This window comes from Ostrea edulis, chromosome 1 (assembly GCF_947568905.1).
Source record: "Ostrea edulis chromosome 1, xbOstEdul1.1, whole genome shotgun sequence".
In the NCBI taxonomy this organism is placed as follows: Eukaryota; Metazoa; Mollusca; class Bivalvia; order Ostreida; family Ostreidae; genus Ostrea; species Ostrea edulis.
The window spans coordinates 10,176,336-10,185,033 of NC_079164.1; the positions used below are offsets into that span (position 1 = coordinate 10,176,336).

General features: G+C 34.8%; 1 protein-coding gene across 2 annotated transcripts in view; it reads right to left on the reverse strand.

The window, feature by feature from the left end:
- LOC125664141 (polyamine-transporting ATPase 13A3-like) overlaps positions 1 to 8,698 on the reverse strand; it is a 43,970-nt gene that overhangs the window by 33,409 nt on the left and 1,863 nt on the right. The window contains exon 1 of one of the 2 annotated variants that reach the window (XM_056152633.1): positions 7,048 to 7,414. The exons of the other annotated variant lie outside the window; for it this stretch is intronic. The gene's annotated coding sequence lies outside the window, so the exon portion shown is untranslated. Of the gene's footprint in view, positions 1 to 7,047; positions 7,415 to 8,698 lie in introns of those variants that run through there. 2 annotated transcript variants of the gene reach the window in all.

The following is an 8,698-nucleotide window of genomic DNA, read 5'->3' on the forward strand; positions in this document are numbered from 1 at the left end:
ATTCCCACATAGTTCTAAATATAATCCCTATTTTTTCCAATCATGTGACCATGCAGAATAAGATAATTAACTCAAGGTCTGCAGTCACATGCCCACATTTCTACTGCTTGATTAGCAACACAATATATAGCATGATCCATAATATATCCATACACATTTCTAGTGATTTTAAATTAGCAACACAATGTATGGCATGATCCATAATATACACATTTCTACTGATTGATAAACAATAAAATGTATGGCAATGATCCATATATAATATACATGTATGTACAAATGAAACCAGTCTTAATTCACTGAGAGTTTACAAAATTACACATGACATGCTTATGTTTTCATGTGTGAACATGAACTAGTTATGATATTACCTAATTATATATAATAGACATAAAATTGTAAACATGCATTAATTTACACATTTCAAAACCTGTCACAGCTACACTGAGTTTGTCAGGAGGTTGGTTGTATATTGTTTAACGTCCCACTAAAGAATTTTTCACTTAATGATATGGAGATGTCACCACTGCCGGTGAAGGGCTGCTAAATTTAAGCCTATAATCTATGCTTACAGCCTTTGAACAGGGGAGGAATCTTTATTGAGACACACCTGTTGTGACACGGGGTTCGGTTTTTGTGGTCTCATCCGAAGGACCGCCCCCATTTATTCACCTCTTACGACTAACTATGGGTGAAACGATGCATCGCAATGCGGCCGAATCGCGGTGTAGTGGTCTCAATTCGATGTTCAATTTATTCGGGGTCTGTTTCGGTTCGATACGGTTCTAAAATCATAGCACACATTGCTTTTGATAACAAAGTTTCTGATTAGCCAATGGAATTGAAAACTGCCCAATCAACATACGAGTAAACTTTGCTGTATCAAAATAGACACAGTCGATTTGAAAAATGTGCCCCCAATGTATAAATCCTAGGTATGGCGACATTTTGGCTTTAGGACAAGTGATAAGAGTGTTGCTGTATGTTAAACGTTTTTACATTATGTAGAATTTATTTGCAGAGAGCAATAAATACAACGAAACATAAAAAATCTTAGCTTTATAAAGAATTTGGTACATGCTATTGTATCGAATCGAAAATCATCGAATCGAGACTAAAGTATCGAAAATCGAATCGAGAAAGTACTGTATCGTTTCACCCCTACGACTAACCGGACTAGGAAGGGGTACTGAGGACCAATTCTAACCTGGATCTTTAAGGGGCATTTGACAGGGTGTATTAAATACTTTTAAATGAGCATAGTGATGTTCTACTAATGTGATGCACCAAATCTATGATCCAATGTTTGTCTTTTATTTCTAGAAGAATATATATTACCATTAGATATATATATATATATATATATATATATATAGAACACCAATCACACCTACACTCCATAAAGTGTTATATATATGTTATACCCAGTACACATCAGGAACAAGACAACACACTCATTATAGGTATGTACGTATAAAGAGGTAGTGAGACAAACAGAGAGTGAGAATTACTAGATAGAGAAACAGACAGACAGAGAGTGAGATAGATACTAGATAGTGAGACAGACAGAGTGAGATAGATACTAGATAGAGAGATAGACAGAGTGTGAGATAGATACTAGATAGAGAGACAGACAGAGTGAGATAGATACTAGATAGAGAGACAGACAGAGAGTGAGATAGATACTAGATAGTGAGACAGACAGAGTGAGATAGATACTAGATAGAGAGATAGACAGACAGTGAGATAGATACTAGATAGAGAGACAGACAGTGAGATAGATACTAGATAGAGAGACAGACAGAGTGAGATAGATACTAGATAGAGAGACAGACAGTGAGATAGATACTAGATAGTGAGACAGACAGAGTGAGATAGATACTAGATAGAGAGACAGACAGAGTGAGATAGATACTAGATAGAGAGACAGACAGTGAGATAGATACTAGATAGAGAGACAGACAGAGTGAGATAGATACTAGATAGAGAGACAGACAGACAGACAGACAGTGAGATAGAGAGACAGACAGAGTGTGAGATAGATACTAGATAGTGAGACAGACAGAGAGTGAGATAGATACTAGATAGAGAGACAGAGTGTGATATAGATACAAGATAGAGAGACAGAGAGTGAGATAGATACTAGATAGAGAGACAGACAGAGTGAGATAGATACTAGATAGAGAGACAGACAGAGTGAGATAGATACTAGATAAAGAGACAGACAGAGTGTGAGATAGATACTAGATAGAGAGACAGACAGAGTGAGATAGATACTAGATAAAGAGACAGACAGAGTGTGAGATAGATACTAGATAGAGAGACAGACAGAGTGAGATAGATACTAGATAGAGAGACAGAGAGTGAGATAGATACTAGACAGAGAGACAGACAGAGAGTGAGATAGATACTAGATAGAGAGACAGACAGAGAGTGAGATAGATACTAGATAAAGAGACAGACAGAGTGTGAGATAGATACTAGATAGAGAGACAGACAGAGTGAGATAGATACTAGATAGAGAGACAGAGAGTGAGATAGATACTAGACAGAGAGACAGACAGAGAGTGAGATAGATACTAGATAGAGAGACAGACAGAGAGTGAGATAGATACTAGATAAAGAGACAGACAGAGTGTGAGATAGATACTAGATAGAGAGACAGACAGAGAGTGAGATAGATACTAGATAGAGAGACAGACAGAGTGAGATAGATACTAGATAGACAGACAGAGAGTGAGATAGATACCAGATAAAGAGACAGAGAGTGCGATAGATACTAGATAGAGAGACAGACAGAGTGAAATAGATACTAGATAGAGAGACAGACAGAGAGTGAGATAGATACTAGATAGAAAGACAGACAGACAGTGAGATAGATACTAGATAGAGAGATAGAGAGAGTGTGAGATAGATACTAGATAGAGAGACAGACAGAGAGTGAGATAGATACTAGATAGAGAGACAGAGTGAGATAGATACTAGATAGAGAGACAGAGAGTGAGATAGATACTAGATAGAGAGACAGAGTGAGATAGATACTAGATAGAGAGACAGAGTGAGATAGATACTAGATAGAGAGACAGAGAGTGAGATAGATACTAGATAGAGAGACAGAGTGAGATAGATACTAGATAGAGAGACAGAGTGAGATAGATACTAGATAGAGAGACAGACAGAGAGTGAGATAGATACTAGATAGAGAGACAGACAGAGTGAGATAGATACTAGATAGAGAGACAGAGTGAGATAGATACTAGATAGAGAGACAGACAGAGTGAGATAGATACTAGATAGTGAGACAGAGTGAGATAGATACTAGATAGAGAGACAGACAGAGTGAGATAGATACTAGATAGAGAGACAGAGTGTGAGATAGATACTAGATAGAGAGACAGACAGAGAGTGAGATAGATACTAGATAGAGAGATAGACAGAGTGTGAGATAGATACTAGATAGAGAGATAGACAGAGTGAGATAGATACTAGATAGAGCGACAGACAGACAGTGAGATAGATACTAGATAGAGAGACAGACAGACAGTGAGATAGATACTAGATAGAGAGACAGAGATACTAGATAGAGAGACAGAGTGTGAGATAGATACTAGATCGAGAGACAGACAGACAGATAGACAGAGAGTGAGATAGATACTAGATAGAGAGACAGACAGACAAATAGACAGAGAGTGAGATAGATACTAGACAGACAGACAGAGTGTGAGATAGATACTAGATAGAGAGACAGACAGACAGACAGATAGACAGAGAGTGAGATAGATACTAGACAGAGAGGCAGATGGACAAACACATAACATTACCAATATAGCATTATTTACAGTAGCACACATACATGTTTATATATAGACTAGCTGATAAAAGACTGTAACCTGCATTATTTAACATCAGCTACCATACATCATGTACATACAGCTGAACATGATCAAAATCTTTATCTAACTCATTGTCAAGCTTGTCAAAGGATATCATTATATATACAACTTCTCTGAATATAACACAACAAGTATGGAAATCAATTTACTCTAATATTTCACATTGTGCATGGTATTAATTACCCATATGTTCAACAATTTATCATATTTACCAAGAAGACTTGCACATGTGGATATAGATCAGAGTTAATCCTGCACCGTTCTAGAGAATACTACGCTAGGTAACAGGTTCCTTATTTCCATATTCAGATTGTACTGAGTCTGACAAATTTAACTTAAGGCACGTTTGTTCATGCATGACATATCTCATCAGCTAATGTCTTAATGAATTTAAAAATGGTAGTGAAGACAATAATGTGGTTCCTTGTGACATTTAGATGAATTGTACTTAGTTTTGCCCATTATTTTCATCACTAAATTCTTGTCTATTTTAGCTACCATGTTTTAGTTACATTATGTGCATAGCGTTGAATTTGATCAAAATGAACAAATGAATTTCTCTACCTATATTGCTTAATGAAATTAATAACACACATCTATATCTGTCTGAGTCATTAAAATTCTCGTACCTGTGGTCTAATGCAACAATACTTATTACTGACTTTAAAGTAAATAGACATCTGATTTAATAAATTCCATACCTTTGTAAAGAATTTGGTCAAATGTCATTGTAAGTAGCATGTTTAGCAGGTATGAAATTTTAATGCTAAAAACTTGCATTCACACTAAACAATACCGACATACATGAAATTTAAAAAAATATATATTCAACAATTTTAATTTCACTGGCAAACCACAATATCATTGGTTCACTAGACATTATCAACATTTTTATATCATAAAATCCGGGTAGACATTAGGTTGTGGCATGACATCCTAGAAATGAATCCTCTGTTCCATTTTGTTGCTACTGCAATATTTCTCCGTCATATAAAAAATCCCGATTTTCTTTATCATCAGTTGTGAAACTAACTCAAATTTGTTTATAAAAATCAAAGTACACAGAATGTAATTCCATCTCGTCTTACCCAGTATAAAGTGGACGAGCTTACCCTTTTTATGAACTATTTTCTGTAGAAATTACTCTCATTTCTAATGTTCCTTAAATAATCAAATATGATAGCACCGTATTTTGCAAAATAAGTCTCATAAATAATTATAAAAATTAAAAAATTTTCATTACTGATAGGCTAATTAAATTAGTACATACTAAACTTGTTCATGAAACACGGCGATACTAAAGTCAAGCCTCTGTAGTTTTATATGTACATGTATGTCATGTAGTGAGATGGGCAATCGGGGAAAAAAAATTAATCAATGATCGGATTAATCGGATGTACCTTTTCGATTGATTAATCGAAAAATAATCAAATTTTAATTATTTCAAATTTATAGCATAGATATATTAAATTTACTTTATATTTTTACCCTTAGATATTAAGTCAATTAGAATAAAATCATTAGCTTGATTGTATCTTGCGTAACGTCTCTCTAGGAAATTTTTCACTCATATAGAGATGTTTAAAATGATAATTAGAAATTTGAAGTAAGTAATCCCATACTTTTGATTTTATTTTCCCGGGATAGGGAGATCTCTCTCGACTTTTGTTGTTCTTATGGGATCCGGGTTAGAATAGAGCCTCTTTACCCCTTGCATGTTGTAAGAGGCAAAATCTGAGGCCCCCTGTCACAGCAGGTGTGGCATGATAAAGATCCTCCCTGTTCAAAGACTGTAAGTGCTAAGCATAGGCCTAAATTTTGCAGGCCTTTACCAGCAATGGTGACGTCTCCATGTGAGTGAAAGATTCTCACGAGGGACGTTAAACAATATTCAATCATTATTATCATTCAATCTTATCAGATTATTCAGCTTCGTTAGATATTTTTGATTTTAGTCATGGCAGGAATATTCGTGTTATTAAAAATATTACCGACATCGGCGATTTTCGATTTTCAAAATGACAATCCGATTATTCACATCGTTTCAGTTATAGCGACCGACAATCGAAAGTCGGCGACAATCCGTACATCACTAATGTCACGTGAGTTACATGTATATATATGTAAACATATTTTTTAAATGGATATATAAATATATATATATATAATATTTTCAGGGTTTTACCCAGCTTTTGGATGTTACTACTCATTTCATATTTAAGGGGAAAGTTTTGAGAATGCAGTCGTGAGCTTCTACAGGAGGGGGGTGGAGAAAACCCTCAGATTATAATATCTCAAAACAGGCATATAAATTGATTGATAACTGATTCTAATATATATTGTAAGACTTTGATAATAATAGAAAACTTAGAATTTATATAAAAATAATTTTGTTAAAAATTTATAGTTTCTACAATTGAAGGAAAATTTTAACCAATGAAAGGGGAAATATTCATTTGTTGTCAAAGGGGGAAAGGTATCCTTTACTGGTAGTAAATAGAACCTCGATAAATCCCTGATTTTCTTATTTCTAGATATTGTCAATCAAGAGACTGCATTATCTGTCTGTATCAAAGGCATTGTACAGTGCATTGAATTTACTTAAAAGTACATATAGTACAAAGTGCATGTATAATATGCATGTTACCAGTGCAATGTACTATATAGCAGTGCTGCTGAGCGCTGACCTAGACTACACTAGTACAGGTAGATAATACTAGTGACACTGATTTAGTACATGTTTAATTATTGGTTCATTTTGAAATGTTATACATGTAATTCTGGTATCTCACACTTTAGGGTAAACATTACCTAAACGACTCAACACTTGTGAGTTGGTTTTTTTTTTGTTTCTTTTCTTGTTTTTTTTATTGGGGGGGGGGGGGGGGGGGGGGGGCTTTCTTTCTTTCTTTTTGTTGTTGTTCTATTCATTTATTTAATTTATTTCTATTTTAATATTTTTTGATGGAAACCCTTTTCTAAAATATAGTTGGAGGAAAAACTCAAAACTTTTACAGTTTAGTTTTGAATATAGTGCTTCATCACTGGAAAAATCACTCTTGCAAAATATAAATAAGTAAATGAATAAAATTTTGATAATGCCTCTCCCAGCCCTCTATACCACACCGTAACCGATTTCATGATCATGACTTACCCAATCTGTGTGTCCAATTAGTCCAATATACTCCACGAGATCAATCCCGATTCAAACCATCTTGAGTATTAAAGTCCTTCACACTGTGTGGAAGATTTCTATGATGACATGATAATTTGACGCGGTTAGGCCAAGCTAAGAGATGTTGACGTTTTCCACCTATCTCTACACCGGAAGTTCTTTACCGAGTAGTTAGCGCAAGTAAGAACGGATAGTGTTTTCCCGGAGAGAGAGAGAGAGAGAGAGAGAGAGAGAGAGAGAGAGAGAGATTTATGTAGATTTTCTTGATTTCATTATTTACATGAGTACTAAACTTCAACTGGTTTTCTTTTTATAGAATATAACACTGGTAATTGGGAGCATGGGTCATGATTATCCCCCCCCCCAACTTTTTTTCTACATAAGTTTTGTAAATATGCATTAAAGATCAACCAAAGATATTTGAAAGTTAAAAACACGTTATCAGTTATTATATTCTGATGATCACTGCAACGTGATTTTTACTTATATAATTGCATTTTTGGTTTATCTCTTATGCATTTACAAAGCATAAATAGGGGGAGGGATAAGGTGGGGGTGGTCGGAATTATCATGATCCGTGTCCCCAAGTACCTGTGGAATATGAGAGCTTTTCCGTCTAAAAAGAGGGATGAAGACCCCAATCTGCCAGAGAGAGAGAGAGAGAGAGAGAGAGAGAGAGAGAGAGAGAGAGAATTTTTTATTGAAATTTTTCAACCAAAGAAAAGGGTGCAAATCTGCCACTGCATCAGCATGATTCGAAAGACTGGTCGACGTTCTGACCCGGTTTGGAGATCTGCCGACTGAAGTACTGTATCTGGTATTTTTATAAATGTATCCTCTTGAGCTTTGATATTGTTTTATTAAATAAATAGATTTTGATAAATGAATTTATAGAATAGTTCAAATGATAAATTTTCACTTTCCTGTTCTCTGCATTTTCCCCCTACAATTAAATGCATTAAATACGAACCTGATGAAAGCTGTATTGCTATAGAATTACTATAATCGTGTGTATGACGTGTACTGACAATGATACAATACTTGAAGAAAAATCCAATGAAATAACTTTTATTTTTAACCAAATCTTAAAATACGTTAAACACGGTAGAAAATATACTGATATTTCACTGTGACCGTATGTGCGTATGTTATGAAAATTAGAAATCATAATATGTAGCCACATGCCTACTCGAGCTTAATGCACGTGCCTACTAGAGCCTAACGAAGCTACATTATATGTAACAACAATACCCCACCCCACCCCACCCCATCCTGTCCCCGATGAAAGATTGCGCATAAACTTTGTAAAACAAATGGCTTTGCTCTGGAAATTGTACATGATCATTGTAAATGTGTTTGATAAAAAGGCAAAGGCGTGAAATTATAATATACAATTAAATAATAGTGTATGCTTAGGGGAAAGACGTTAAATTCACTGTATATTTATTTGCAGATATCTGATTGATGTAAGGAAACAATGTCTATCACCACAACAAATATATGTACATTTTAAAAAATATGATCACATGTATGTATAAGAAATATTTTATACCTGCAAAAAAACATTACAGGATGAAAGAGCAGGTGCAATTCCTATTATTGTTCTCTCCTTAAGTCAAGGTACAAGTTT